The sequence below is a fragment of the Lolium rigidum genome, chromosome 4 (genome assembly GCF_022539505.1).
Source record: "Lolium rigidum isolate FL_2022 chromosome 4, APGP_CSIRO_Lrig_0.1, whole genome shotgun sequence".
Lineage (NCBI taxonomy): Eukaryota > Viridiplantae > Streptophyta > Magnoliopsida > Poales > Poaceae > Lolium > Lolium rigidum.
The window spans coordinates 119,595,729-119,612,218 of record NC_061511.1 but is presented as its reverse complement, the minus strand read 5'-3'; positions in this window follow the sequence as shown (position 1 = coordinate 119,612,218).

The window sequence follows — 16,490 nt, the reverse complement described above, 5'->3', positions numbered from 1 at the left end:
CTTAGTTTTGTGTTTTGTTGTGCCAAGTAAAGTCTTTGATAGTAAAGTGAATACTAGATTTGGATTATCGCGTAGAAACAGATTTCTTTGCTGTCACGAATCTGGGTCTAATTCCCTGTAGGTAACTCAGAAAATTATGCCAATTTACGTGAGTGATCCTCAGATATGTACGCAACTTTCATTCAATTTGGGCATTTTCATCTGAGCAAGTCTGATGCCCTTTTAAAATTCGTATTTACGGACTGTTCTGTTTTGACAGATTCTGCCTTTTATTTCGCATTGCTTCTTTCGCTGTGTTGGGTGGATTTCTTGTTCCATTACCTTCCGAGCAATGTCCAGAAGTGTTAAGAATGATTGTGTCACCTCTGAACATGTGAGTTTTTGATTATGCACTAACCCTCTAATGAGTTTGTTTCGAGTTTGGTGTGGAGGAAGTTTTCAAGGGTCAAGAGAGGAGGATGATATACTATGATCAAGAAGAGTGAAAAGTCTAAGCTTTGGGATGCCCCGGTGGTTCACCCCTGCATATTTCAAGAAGACTCAAGCATCTAAGCTTGGGGATGCCCAAGGCATCCCCTTCTTCATCGACAAATTATCAGGTTCCTTCTCTTGAAACTATATTTTTATTCGGCCACATCTTATGTACTTTACTTGGAGCGTCTGTGTGCTTTTGTTTTTGTTTTTGTTTGAATAAATGCTTGTGTGGGAGAGAGACACGCTCCGCTGGTTCGTATGAACACATGTGTTCTTAGCTTTTAATATTCATGGCGAAGGTTAAAACTGCTTCGTTCATTTTTATATGGTTGGAAACGGAAAATGCTACATGTAGTAATTGGTAAAATGTCTTGGATAATGTGATACTTGGCAATTGTTGTGCTCATGTTTAAGCTCTTGCATCATATACTTTGCACCAATTAATGAAGAAACACTTAGAGCTTGCTAATTTGGTTTGCATATTTGGTTTCTCTAGAGTCTAGATAATATCTAGTATTGAGTTTTGAGCAACAAGGAAGACGGTGTAGAGTCTTATAATGTTTACAATATGTCTTTTATGTGAGTTTTGCTGCACCGTTCATCCTTGTGTTTGTTTCAAATAACCTTGCTAGCCTAAACCTTGTATCGAGAGGGAATACTTCTCATGCATCCAAAATCCTTGAGCCAACCACTATGCCATTTGTGTCCACCATACCTACCTACTACATGGTATTTATCCGCCATTCCAAAGTAAATTGCTTGAGTGCTACCTTTAAAATTCCATCATTCACCTTTGCAATATATAGCTCATGGGACAAATAGCTTAAAAACTATTGTGGTATTGAATATGTACTTATGCACTTTATCTCTTATTAAGTTGCTTGTCGTGCGATAACCATGCTTCTGGGGACGCCATCAACTATTCTTTGTTGAATATCATGTGAGTTGCTATGCATGTCCGTCTTGTCCGAAGTAAGAGAGATCTACCACCTTAATGGTTGGAGCATGCATATTGTTAGAGAAGAACATTGGGCCGCTAACTAAAGCCATGATTCATGGTGGAAGTTTCAGTTTTGGACATATATCCTCAATCTCATATGAGAACACTAATTGTTGCCACATGCTTATGCATTAAAGAGGAGTCCATTATCTGTTGTCCATGTTGTCCCGGTATGGATGTCTAAGTTGAGAATAATCAAAAGCGAGAAATCCAAAATGCGAGCTTTCTCCTTAGACCTTTGTACAGGCGGCATGGAGGTACCCCATTGTGACACTTGGTTAAAACATGTGTATTGCGATGATCCGGTAGTCCAAGCTAATTAGGACAAGGTGCGAGCACTATTAGTATACTATGCATGAGGCTTGCAACTTGTAGGATATAATTTACATAACTCATATGCTTTATTACTACCGTTGACAAAATTGTTTCATGTTTTCAAAATAAAAGCTCTAGCACAAATATAGCAATCGATGCTTTCCTCTTTGAAGGACCATTCTTTTTACTTTTATGTTGATGAGTCAGTTCACCTATCTCTCTCCACCTCAAGAAGCAAACACTTGTGTGAACTGTGCATTGATTCCTACATACTTGCATATTGCACTTGTTATATTACTCTATGTTGACAATTATCCATGAGATATACATGTTATAAGTTGAAAGCAACCGCTGAAACTTAATCTTCCTTTGTGTTGCTTCAATACCTTTACTTTGATTTATTGCTTTATGAGTTAACTCTTATGCAAGACTTATTGATGCTTGTCTTGAAGTACTATTCATGAAAAGTCTTTGCTTTATGATTCACTTGTTTACTCATGTCATTACCATTGTTTTGATCGCTGCATTCATTACATATGTTTACAATAGTATGATCAAGGTTATGATGGCATGTCACTCCAGAAATTATCTTTGTTATCGTTTAACTGCTCGGGACGAGCAGAAACTAAGCTTGGGGATGCTGATACGTCTCCGACGTATCGATAATTTCTTATGTTCCATGCCACATTATTGATGATATCTACATGTTTTATGCACACTTTATGTCATATTTATGCATTTTCACGGAACTAACCTATTAACAAGATGCCGAAGTGCCGGTTCTCGTTTTCTGCTGTTTTTGGTTTCAGAAATCCTAGTAACGAAATATTCTCGGAATTGGACGAAATCAACGCCCAGGTTCCTATTTTGCCCGGAAGCATCCAGAACACCCGAGAGTCGCCAGAGGGGGGGCACACAGGCCCCAGATGATAGGCCGGCGCGGCCCAGGCCCTGACCGCGCCGCCCTATGGTGTCGCCGCCTCGTCGCCCCTCCGACTCCGCCTCTTCGCCTATTTAAAGGTCCCTGACCTAAAACCTCGATACGGAAAAGCCACGGTACGAGAAACCTTCCAGAGCCGCCGCCATCGCGAAGCCAAGATCTAGGGGACAGGAGTCTCTGTTCCGGCACGCCGCGGGACGGGGAAGTGCCCCTGGAAGGCTTCTCCATCGACACCACCGCCATCTCCATCAACGCTGCTTGTCTCCCATGAGGAGGGAGTAGTTCTCCATCGAGGCTCGGGGCTGTACCGGTAGCTATGTGGTTAATCTCTCTCCTATGTACTTCAATACAATGATCTCATGAGCTGCTTTACATGATTGAGATCCATATGATGAGCTTTGTATCGCTACTAGTTGTGTGCTACTCATGTGATGTTATTAAAGTAGTCTATTCCTCCCTGCATGGTGTAAAGGTGACTAGTGTGTGCACCGTGTGGTTCTTGTCGTAGGCTATGATCATGATCTCTTGTAGATTGTGGAGTTAATTATCATTATGATAGTATTGATGTGATCTATTCCTCCTTCATAGTGTAATGTGGACAGTGTGTGCACTATGTTAGTTCTTGGTTTATTTTGCAATGATCTATTATGCTCTAAAGTTATTTAAATATGAACATTGAATTGTGGAGCTTGTTAACTCCGGCATTGAGGGTTCGTGTAATCCTACGCAATGTGTTCATCATCCAACAAAAGAGTGTATGTAGCACATATGAGAAAGAGTTATTATGCGATCAATGTCGAGAGTGTCCACTAGTGAAAGTATAATCCCTAGGCCTTGTTCCTAAATATCGCTATCGCTTGCTTGTTTACTATTTCTATGCGTTACTACTCGCTGCATTACTATCGCTCATACTTATTCATACCACCTCGTATTTCACTATCTCTTCGCCGAACTAGTGCACCTATTAGGTGTGTTGGGGACACAAGAGACTTCTTGCTTTGTGGTTGCAGGGTTGCATGAGAGGGATATCTTTGACCTCTTCCTCCCTGAGTTCGATAAACCTTGGGTGATCCACTTAAGGGTAACTTGCTGCTGTTCTACAAACCTCTGCTCTTGGAGGCCCAACACTGTCTACAAGAATAGAAGCTCCCGTAGACATCAGTTGGCCAGGCCAACCTCGACTAAAGGTATTTTTCAAAATACTTTTCTTTTTCAAAATCTTAAAAATACAAATAATATATCAAAAAAATCAGAAAAATATAACTAATTCATTTCAAAATCTTAAAAATACAAATAATATATCAAAAAAATCAGAAAAATAAAACTAATTCATTTCAAAATCTTAAAAATACAAATAATATATCAAAAAATTAAGAAAAATAAAAATAATTCAATTCAAAATCTTAAAAATTCAAATAATATATCAAAAAAATCAGAAAAATAAAACTAATTCATTTCAAAATCTTAAAGATACAAATAATATATCAAAAAATTAAGAAAAATAAAACTAATTCAATTCAAAATGTTAGGAATACAAATAATATATCAAAAAATTCAAAAATAGAACTAATTCATTTCAAAATTTTAAAAATACAAATAATATATCAAAAAATCAAGAAAAATAGAACTAATTCATTTCAAAATGTTAAAAATACAAATAATATATATAAAAAATCAGAGAAGTTCTTCCCGGCCGCCTCTGTCTTCCCACAAGTTCTTCCCGGCCCGTCTTCCCGCCAGTTCTTTCCCGCCTATGTCTTCCCGCCATTTCTTCACGCCTCGTCTTCCCGCCTCTGTCTTTCATGGGCTTGCAGGAAAAAATTCCGAGGCGCAACTTCCGAAGATGTCGTAGGGCGTGTAAACCAACGACATCTTCGAGAAGCTGCGCCACGGGAGATTTTCGAACCCTTTAGCCAACACTGTTAGAGCAGATGGAGTCTTTCACGGGCTTGCAGGAAAATTTTCCCGAGGAGCAACTTCCGAAGATGCCGTAGGGCGTGTGCACCGACGACATCTTCGAGAAGTTGCGCCACGGGAGATTTTCCAACCCTTTACTCCATCCATGGGGATGAAACTCTACCTACCTGCTAGGTTGGCTTGTTGGTCTGCTTGCCAAGGCGTACCGATGCTCCTTTTATAGGCACATCGCCGCTTCTGCTTTGTCTTGTTCCTCCGATAGGGCGTCGTGCGCTACATGCTTTATCTCATCGAGCAGTGCGTCCACCCACGCGTCCTTATCCTGCCGACAGCTTTAGTCACGGTTGCACCCTCCAGCTGGGACTAAAGCTTACCCAAACGTCCTTATCCCACCGTCAGTTTTCTTAGATGACACAAAAACCACATTTAGTCCCGGTTGCACCCACCAACCGGGACTAAAGCTTACCCAGACGTCCTTATCCCACCGACAGTTTTGTTAAATGATACAAAACCACCTTTAGTCCCGGTTGCACCCACCAGCCGGGACTAAAGGTTAGATGACCAACTCTGGATTCCTCTTCTTCCCGCCATTTCTTCCCTGTCTTCCCGCCTCTTTCTTTTCGCCACTTTCTTCCCGCCTCCTGTCTTCCCGCTCCCATTTTTCCCGCCATTTCTCACTACATATATGTAGCCCGGCTTGGCCAGCATTATCACATCTCTACAATCTCTCATCACTCTCTCATGGCTTCCACCGCACCCACTCTAACCTACCAGCAGGTGGAGGAGCTTTGCGCCTCGAACTACCCTTGCCCACTGGGATACCGCGTCCCCACCGGCTGGAGCCTAAGTGACGGAGGCGTGCCGGTCCCTCCCGTCCCTCAGGGTACTGCGCGCCGGGCGGCCATCACGAACCACTACTACCTCGATCTCACGCCGGAGCAGCGGATGAATCCCCACTGGCATCCCGATAACCAGCATACTTGGGACGCCTTCTTCATCAATCGGCGTGACAGGGCGCTCTCCAGTATGAGGAGGACGGTCTGCCTCCTGGGAACTTCCACGAGGCCGGCCGTCGGCTATGATGGTACGGCCAGACTCTACAGAGCGTCATGGACTACATCACGGCCGACGATATCCCCCTTCTGCGCTACCCTCAGTTCGAGCCACGAGCGCCGCCCGACGACAGCGACGACGACGGCAGCGACGACAACAGCGGCAGGTTAGAAGGCGACGACTACCAGTACAACGGCGGCGACTATGAAGACTACGAGTATGCATATTATACGCCTAGGAAGGAGTATGACTAAGTCACTCCAAATTTCATGTATCATCAGTGGTATCTCGAATCAATCGAATCATTCGAAAATGGACACCAAACACATCACAGATAATATAATTCACATGATCCATTCAACAAAGTTTGGTACAATAAATTATTACACATCATTTCTTTCCTTGTGTCCCTGCTTGCTTACGATTGGGCCGTATCCATGGAGCATCCTCATCATTTAACTTAATGCTTGGGTCGGTGTTCACTATGAAGGGCGGAATTTCACCAAACATATTATAATCTTCTGACATGTCTGTCTTATCCTCCACTCCCACGATGTTTCTTTTCCCTGAAAGAACAATGTGGCGCTTTGGATCATCGCATGATGTACTGATCGTTTTCTTATCTTTCCATTTCCTCGGTTTGCTACTCATGTCCTTCACATAGAAAACCTGAGCGACATCTTTCGCTAGGACGAATGGTTCGTCAAGGTAACCAAGATTGTTGAAATCCACCATTGTCATTCCGTATTGCCGGTCCACCTTTACCCCACCTCCTGTTAGCTTGAACCATTTGCACCGGAACAAAGGGACCTTAAAGGAGGGTCCATAGTCAAGTTCCCATATCTCCTCTATGTAACCATAATATGTGACCTTTTGCCCATTATCGGTTCTTCGCATCAAAGCGGACACCACTGTTTTGGTTGGTGCTCTTTTTATCTTGGGCGATCGTGTAAAATGTATTCCCATTTATCTCGTACCCTTGGAAAGTCGTTATAGTCGAAGATGGTGTCTTGGCCAACATGTACAGCTGATCTCCAACATCATTGTCATTCATTAAATGTTTTCTCACCCAACTGACGAAAGTCTCCATGTGGGCCTTCCTAATCCAGGATTCAGGCTTCCCCGGGTTGTCCGAGCGTAAAATATTCTTGTGTTTCTCAAAGTACGGAGCCACCAAGCTGGAATTGGTCAGAACTTTGAGGTGTGCTTCAGTCATAGAATGGCCGTCCATACATATCGTTGATTTCCTTCCGATCGTGCCTTTTCCACTTAGTCTCCCCTCATGCCGCGATCAAGGAAGACCAATCGGCTTAAGGTCAGGAACAAAGTCAACACAAAACTCAATTACCTCCTCATTTCCATAGCCCTTGGCAATGCTTCCTTCTGGCCTAGCACGGTTACGAACATATTTCTTTAATACTCCCATGAACCTCTCAAAGGGGAACATATTGTGTAGAAATACAGGACCGAGGATGGAAATCTCTTCGACTAGGTGAACCAGGAGGTGAGTCATAATATTGAAGAAGGATGGCGGGAACACCAACTAGAAACTGACAAGACATTGGACCACATCGTTCTATAGCCATGGTAGATCTTCTGGATTGATTACCTTCTGAGAGATTGCATTGAGGAATGCATATAGCTTCACAATGGCTACTCGAACATTTTCCGGTAGGAGCCCCCTCAAAGCAATCGGAAGCAATTGCGTCATAATCACGTGACAGTCGTGAGACTTCAGGTTTTGGAACTTTTTGTCCGCCATGTTTATTATTACCTTTATATTCGACGAGAATCCAGACGGGACCTTCATACTGCTCAGGCATTCAAAAAAGATGACCTTCTCTTCTTTGGTAAGAGCGTAGCTAGCACGACCTTGAAACCATTCCGGATGCCGGTTATCAAGATCTTTCAAACGTTGCAGGTCCTGCCGTGCTTCCTTTGTATCATTTGTCTTCCCATACACGCCCAAGAAGCTTAGCAGGTTCACGCAAATATTCTTCGTAACATGCATCACATCGATTGCAGAGCGGACATCTAGGACTTTCCAATATTCTAGCTCCCAAAATATAGATTTCTTCTTCCACATGGGTGCGTGCCCGTCAGCTCCCTGCGGAACTGATTGTCCGCCGGGACCCTTTCCAAAGATGACTTTCAAATCCTTGACCATATCAAATACCTCCGCACCAGTACGTTCCGCAGGCTTCGGTCGGTGATCTGCTTTGCCGTTGAAATGCTTGCCTCTTTCTTACGTTATGATATCGGTGAAGAAATCAACGATGCCCCAGGTACACGTTCTTCTTACAATTTGGCAAATACACACTTTCAGTCTCATGTAAGCAGTGCGTGCATGCATTGTATCCCTTATTTGTCTGTCCCGATAGGTTACTAAGAGCTGGCCAATCGTTGATGGTTACGAAAAGCAACGCTCGTAGGTCAAATTCCTCTTCTTTGTGCTCATCCCACACACGTACACCAGGTCTTCCCCATAATTGTAAAAGTTCATCAACTAATGGCCTTAGGTACACATCGATGTCGTTGCCGGGTTGCTTCGGACCTTGGATGAGCACTGGCATCATAATGAACTTTCACTTCATGCACAACCAAGGAGGAAGGTTGTAGATGCATAGAGTCACGGGCCAGGTGCTATGGCTGGAGCTCTGCTCGCCAAAAGGATTCATGCCATCTATACTTAGACCAAATCTTATGTTCCTTGCGTCAGCTGCAAAATCTTTAAACTCTCTGTCGATCTTTCTCCATTGCGTTCCATCTGCGGGGTGTCTCAACTCCCCGTCCGACTTACGGTCCTCTTTGTGCCATCGCAACAACTTGGCATGCTCTTTGTTCCTGAACAGACGTTTCAACCGTGGTATTATAGGAGCATACCACATCACCTTGGCGGGAACCCTCTTCCTGGGTTTCTCGCCCAACATCGTCACCAGGGTCATCGCCTCGATCTGATCTTATAACGCAATGAAGTGCATACCGGGCATTCATTCAAATTCTCGTATTCACTGCGGTAGAGGATGCAGTCGTTAATGCATGCATGTATCTTCAGAACCTCTAAACCTAGAGGGTAGACAACCTTCTTTGTTTCGTACGTACTGGCGGGCAACTCGTTATTCTTTGGAAACATATTCTTCATCATTTTCAGCAAATTTTGAAATCCCGAGTCAGATAGACCTTCATGTGCCTTCCATTTTAGCAAATCCAGTGTGCAACCCAGCTTTTTCAGACCATTATCGCATCCGGGGTACAACGACTTTTTGTGATCCTCTAACATGCGATCCAAATTATTCCTCTCCTTTTCAGTTTCGCAGCCTCTCCGTGCATCAGCAATGGTTCGACCAAGATCATCAGCGGGCTCATCACGTGCCTCTTCTTCACCTTCACCTTCACCTTCACCTTCCCCGCCTTCAGCATCCTCCATGAAAGTATCACCGAAATGATCAAGATAGTTTTCATCGATGAAATCATCCCCTTCTTCATCTTCTTCCATTATAACCCCTCTTTCTCCATGCTTGGTCCAACAATTATAGCTTGGCATGAAACCCTGCCGAAGCAGGTGCATGTGAACGTCTCTTGAGGAAGAGTAACCCTTCTGATTCTTACAGGCAACACATGGACAGATAACAAAACCCCCCTGCTTGTTCGCATTAGCCACTACGAGGAAATCTTTCAAACCCGTAATGAACTCGCCGGAGAGTCGGTTACCGTACATCCATTGCCGATTCATCTGCATTATTATAATATAAAATATATAATTAACCATCATGCATTTGTTAAACAATAGAAATTAAACAATTAACTACACACATGCATATTTTATCAAGTTGCTAACCGCGATCGAGGAGGAAAAAATAAATGAGGAAGCTCAAGTGTAGCTCCGACACTTCATATCATGTTTGTTTCATGCTCTTGGGGCATTTCATCAAACACCTTGTGTGCATAAGAGGAACCAAAAGCCAACCTAACACCCCTTTGTGAAGTTTGTGAAGATAAGTGGCACCAAATGGCTAAGTGCAGTGAGCTGAGGTCCTTTTATAGGGATGGGCCTTTAGTCCCGGTTGGCCTGGCCAACCGCGACTAAAGGCCTTCGGGCCAGGCCTGAGGACCTTTAGTCGCGGTTGGCCTAGCCAACCGCGACTAAAGCCCCTCCCATCCACCAGCTGGCCACCGAGCGCGCTGGGCCCAGGTCTTTAGTCGCGGTTCGTCTCCCGAACTGCGACTAAAGACCCCATTAGTCGCGGTTCCTATATTTTGGCGACTAATGGGGCTGGACGGAAGCCTCTTTTTCTACTAGTGTATATATATACCTGATAACCACATTAGAGCATTGATGAGTTACATTCTCGAAAAAAGAGAGCATTGAGCTAGCTTAATGAAGAGAAAGGTTTATTTACAGCCAATGATGCCATCTGCCACTAAAAGTCGAGGTGAAGAAGTGATTTTGGACAGATCTCAAACCATCTTAATTGGATGAGAAAATGACACAGGAGATTATTACGTGAGCCTTCAATGATGTCAATTTCCAATTGCAATAAATAAATGGCATCACCATAAGATGGTGCTAATCGTCGATTAATTCCATGTGTGTAACAAGCAATACACAAGAATACCAAATTAAATTATTTGTACAACCACACAAACAACTCCCTCCTTCTAAATATGTAAACACTCCCACTAATTTTTAGCATAATATTGACCATGGAATTTAGAGACAAAACTGGTCTAAGTAAAATAGCCAAATGTTTGGATGTATATTGAAAGCATCTACCTGAACGGTTCATATTTCCTTGAGCATAATCTTGCATATTCTGTCGTAGTTGTGCTGAAAAGTAGGGAAATATGAAAATTAAGAGATGATTTAGGAACCATGTCTACTACAATTTGTTGATATTTGTAGTCAAGTTTTAAATTGCAACAAGTGCGAAAGCCTTTCTGGCTTGCAACGGTATTTTCTCAGGAAATGGATGTAATGCTGCCAAGATAAGTTGCATAGTCAATTATAATCTTCAAAATTTGATGATTTTGATGCATGACCTGTTGAAGTAATCATGGATTCTGTTTACGTAGCTTCTGAACAGTTGTATACTTTGCATATGGCCAAACACTGCCAGACATTTGTTTTTGCAGTGGATAATATGTACTGACAAATGGGGATTAGCCAACACACTTAGTTCCACAAACAGAGTTAAAGTGTGTCTGAAAGAAAGCATAGAGCATTAATGTTGTGGTTTGGAGCAGGAAAAGAAAAGAAAAACCAATCAGATTAGTTGTACTACCACGTTCTTGTCTTCTTGACTCTATGTTACCTCTAGTTGGAAAATTGTCAGCAGAAATCTATTTTGCCATACATATAGTTTTGTATCTTGATCATCTAACCACCCATTATTTATACTCAGATCGGTTGGTCTGTTTCTTTGAATTAAAATCCTGTCAAATTTCTGGAGGTTCTTTCTTTCACTGTTTATCAAAAAGTGCTAGTGTTAGTGTTTCAAATCTATCCCAAGGCAATAATTATTCTGGCTGGAGACATTTATCCAGTTCATAATATTAATTCAAACTTCTGAATTTCTCAACATTTTGAGTTTTCTGGTTCTGCAGGAAGAGATAGTGGATGAGATCATGAGACCGATGAATATGTTGATGTTCATAAGGTATGTCTCATCTTGCTACAAGCTGAGTTCTTCACCTTTTGCTGAGTATATCATATACATAAAAATTAATTATGTCCCTTGCAGAATCCGGGTAGCTGCTGCTGCCGCATCATCAGTTGCGAGGGCTCCGTCAATTACGAGATTAACTGCTCAAAAGGCTTCAGTAAGTGCCATTTCTGATACATTTATTTGTAGCACGCATAAAAGTGTGGGATCCTCTCCTCGTGGATCTACCCCATTTAAGTAGTACATAAAAGATGTTGCCACGTGTCCGCTTCTCAGTTGTTTGGACTAGTCTTGCACAGAAGATACAAGTTGTGGGACTGCTATATCCCATTTTGCAAGAAGTGGGATTAATTTGCACATCATTGACAAGTTGTGGGACTAGAGGTGTATATACCTCTTAAAAAAACATGGTACTAATACATGGTAAATTATTTATATGGCAAGACATGTGTGAATTATGATCATATGGGCACTGCAACAAAATAAAAAATACTTGTAAAAACAAAAGACGAATATACAATCCTCATTCAAAACCGTCTCAGAATCTGTCAGAGGTTAAAGCAGTCAGTTTTGAGAGTGTAAGTTCTGTTTCAGGTTGTTCTCAAGTTTAGCACCAAAAGGGGACTAGTTCATGCTCCAAAAGTGGATTTGTTTTTATTTGATTTTGGCTGTTTTCTTTTTTCGACTGTAACTACGGCGGGCGTGAGCCAGCCTGAATATATATTCAGTCAAGTTGTCTATGAGGCTTTTCAGCCTCTACAAGATAGGTTCAAATGAACCAGAGTAACGGAGGTTATGAGAGAGGAGAAGAAAAAGAAAAAACACACACCAACAACACACAAGACCGAGGAGGAAAAAGAGGCCCCCCCACAAAACTGGGGGCAGTTGGCCGATGAGAATACTCATCGCGACCCAAGCACAGCGATCACAAGGAAGAGCCCCGAGGACACACTAGAGGGACAACCTAGCTCGAGGCCTCGCCGGAGTAATGAAACGGCTTTGGTCCGCCGAGACCCAGCAACGACACTGCACCGTCGACGTAATCGAAGGGCCACACGCATCCGAGACCACACTACGCACCGACACCACCCGTGTCGAGGGTGTGGGCGAAAGGTCACACGTGGCCGAGACGACGCCACGACGCCTGTGTGCCACCAGCTGGAGTCGAAGGGCATCACAAAGCAGAGACACACCCATTGAGCACTCGCACATGGAGCACCCTCGACGCACCAAAGAGCTTCGACAAGAACCGGACACCGAAGCCCAACAACCGGCAAGAAGAAGCCACCACCACCGGAGCCCAACACCCATTTTGGCTGTTTTCACTATGAGTTCAACTGGTTATAGGCTTCTTGCTAGCCTATGACTTGAGACGATTCTTTGAATATTTACCGCTACGAAGTACTGCATCATCCAAACGTAAGTGTGATAAGCTGCAACGTACAAAAACTTAAATGTGATATAAAGTTGTATTGCCATGTTTAACAGTATCCCCTCGTTTACCTTTTTTTTTTGGGTTGAACCAATATTTCTTTGGAAATTCTTTTCCTCATTAGTCTAGATGTTTGCTGATAGATTTCATAATTTCTTGTGATATCCGAACTGTTACATGTGCTGTTACCAAGTTGGAGTTGCATAATTTTGTAGAAGTCAGTCTTACTTGATCTTTCTGTCGTGCATAAATAGTTTGCATTTAGCTGCATTTCGGTTCTGCTCTTATTGGGCTTTGTTGTTCAGGCCAACTCTTCTTTGTGTCTGCCTGTGTAGTTTGTGTGGTAAGTTGTCTTCAGCACTATATGCATGCTTCCGCCAGTTTGAGCGTGTCATTAATTTAACGTTGGGCTACGGCCTTTTCTCTAAAAAAAATCAAGAACTTTAGTCTTTTTTTTACCAAGTCCTTTTAGTCTTGCTTCTATGATAACTTTTGTTCTGACGGTCCATTTACAGTTTTATGTTTCCTTAAGTTTTGTACAGTATTGAATATGGTTAATTCACGTTCCTTGAAGGGAGCGCAGAGCCGGCCCGGACAGTCTGGACAGCCTACTGGAATTTTAAAGAAACCTACTGATGGTGAATTGGTGATTCAAACCCATCAAAACAGGTTAACCTTGTCGAACATCTTCTGGAAAATAGGAGGTAACTATAGATGCATCGCATAAATATAGCGGTGGGACACATGGGGCATGTGGGGGAAAAATTGCCATTCGTGCAATAGTCGGTAAGAGTAAATACGAGTGAGGTTATTGTAAATTTCAACAGTAGCAATTTGAACCTTGTCATGAACGTGAGTGTTCAGTTTTTTTTTTGTTTTATGATAGTGCATAGCGACTTTGAATCTTTTTTTTTTTTGCGAAAGACTTCGAATCTGTTGATCACTGCGGCATTAGCAACACTGACATTTCTGAACCATAGACTTGAAACTATTGCAAATGGTAATCAGATTCTACACTGCCCCGTGTTTTGGAGTGTTGAGCACGTGGAATGTTATATGGTGGAATGCTTTCGTAACACTATATACTAGATGATGATAATTGGAGAGCACCCCTTGCAACGAACAGTCAGGTGCCCTTGCGAGGGTCTGCGTGGGGCAGGCTCAGCTAGCGGCGGTGCTCCTCGGGGCTTCAGGCGCTCGGTCCGGCGGTGGGCCGGCGGCGATAGGGCGTGACGGTGGTTGCTCCAGGCGGAGGCGGTGGCTGGCACGGTGCGTGGCCATTGGCGGCAGCGAAGGGGGCCTGCTGGCGACGCGGCCCGGATTGGGGCCAGGTGGGCTTCGATCTAGGCCTTGCGAGCCTTGTCCTTGGCCAGGAGGGTCTCGGTAGGGCCGGCCAGTGGGGCGCTCTCCTGGTTGCACCGATGCTGGTTACGTGTGCGGCCGGGCGGGCACGGGTCCAACGGCCTTGGTAGCGCGGTGTCCGTCCCCTCTCTCGTTCGGGAGGGTTGTTGGGATGCTCTTTTATAGTTCAAAGGCGAGATCTTGGATGCCAACAAAGTGACCGTCTTGATTGACGGTGTGGCGGTGTCGGTAACGTCGCGTCGATTTCCCCGTGCGTTGCGGTGAGGGTGCTTCTTTGCGGCGGTGTGTTGTCTTGGCTAGGGATGTCTTGCAAGGAGTGAGGTCGAGGTGAGGAGTGAGGTCGCGGTGACGCTGCTCATGGTGGTTCAGTTGGGGGCGACTTGGATAGGCTCGGCACGGAGCTGCAGATTGATGGCTTAGGCAACATGGGTGTTGCAGCGCGGCGGCACGACTAATGGGACTTGATCGGCGCCTAGCAAGCGGTCGGGCATGATCTTGACCTAATTGGTAGTGCTACTGCGTCCGGACGACGGTCACCTCGCGTGGCCGAGGGCGGATCCCCTCCCTTGGCTGTCGTTGGCCTGATGGCTGCTGGCTATGTGTTGGCCTGCCCTGTCCAATCCGTCGGTGTTGCGGTGTGCTGGCTAGGCCATGGGATCGAGTTCGTGGGATACCGGGGCGGCGGCCCCGGAAGGTAGGCTGCGTGGTTGGTTCTACAGCAGGCAACGTTGCGGTGGTAGTGGTCTCTCTCTTCGGCCATGGGGATGGCGTGGAGCGGACGATGGGAGATCCTGTGTTGGCGGCGCTTCGGATGTGGCAGCTCCCAGATCGTGTTTCGGAACCTTCCTCGGGGACAGCGGGCGGCTGAGTTCTCGGGTGTGGTGTGAGGTTACTTCCATGCAAAAGCTCAGCGCCAAGGCGCCAACGACAGCGATGCTCGCGGGTATCGTAACCCTCTTGGGGGCGTCGTTGTGGGTATCCTCCCCACGGTACGGCTTCGGGTGAAAACCCTAGACCCCGCGGTCTCGACTGCGGTGGCGTAATGCGTCGTTACCCTCTTGGGGGCGTCGTTGTGGAGCCCTGACTTGACTCAGTCCGTTTCAATGTCGTCGCTGGTTTTTGTTTTCCGTGTTCTTTTTTGTTTATCCTTTGATCTGCTTTGCAAGAGATTCTCCTCTCCATCTTGTATCGGTTCGGCCGTCGCGACTTTATTTATAAAGCGGGGTGAATGCCCCTATTTCGAGGAGGTGCCTCCAACAAGGCATTCATCTTTCCCCTCTTTAATATTGGGTGGACCTGCAGGTGGGTGCCCTCTCCTCTGGACTTGAACGAGCATTTTACAAATATATTTCTGTTTCAAATGGGGGTTTGGATGTTACCCTGAAGAAATTATTGTGCCCATTTTCTTGCATTTTGGAACTTCAAGTGAAAATGTGAAATCCAATGCTACAGAAGTTTGGCTGGCCGACCATGCCTCTTCCAGACTTCTCACCCCTTTTCGGGTTCAATAACCTGCTCTTGCTCTTCCTAGATTACGTGTGGTCTACTCTTCCTATATCATATACTAGGGCGAACGAAAATACTAGGGCGAACTTGGCTGCCAAGATACCTGAAGCTAAAGCGTGTCTCCTGTCCTGAATCTTGACCTCGCGTACGCATATATAGTAGGCACCAGAATTCAGAAAAACGGAGACCGAGCAAATCAAACACAACTATGATGCAGTGACGAACCGCGCCGATCGATTCCCGACCAGCGCCACCCAGCACGCGCCTCCGTGCGTACATGAAGATGACATTGTCCGGCGCCGCGGGACGGCACGTGGTGATGGCGGTCATGGCGTGCAGCCACTGCGGCGAGCTTCGCCGCGTCAGGACGGAGGGCCAGTTCGTCTCCTGCGACTCGGGCGGCAAGGTCCTGCAAGAGCGCGGCCGGAAACAACAGGCCGTGATGGAGGCTCGGCGGCGATGGCGAGCGAGGAAGAGGAGGGATGCCCCCGCGGTGGCCGGCGCAGCCTGCGGCGAAGGCATGGTCGTCGGACGCGAAGCATCTGACGCCGAGTCCGACACTGGTGGTCTTCGTTTCGTGGAATCGTCGTCATGATAGTGGCGCCATCCTCGTCTGATTCCGACAGGATGCTTACTGCTCGTAAGCAGTGTGTGAATTATGGCACCAGACATGTCACCGGAAAAAGAATCATCAGATACGTATCGAGAAGTATTTTGAAAAATCATGTTAGGCTGTGCCCCTTTAGATTCAATAGAACAAGGAAAGAACTAGGGCGTGATATTGTAATTGTGTCCCAATCTTAAGCGACAAACTCGTCCATTTACCGT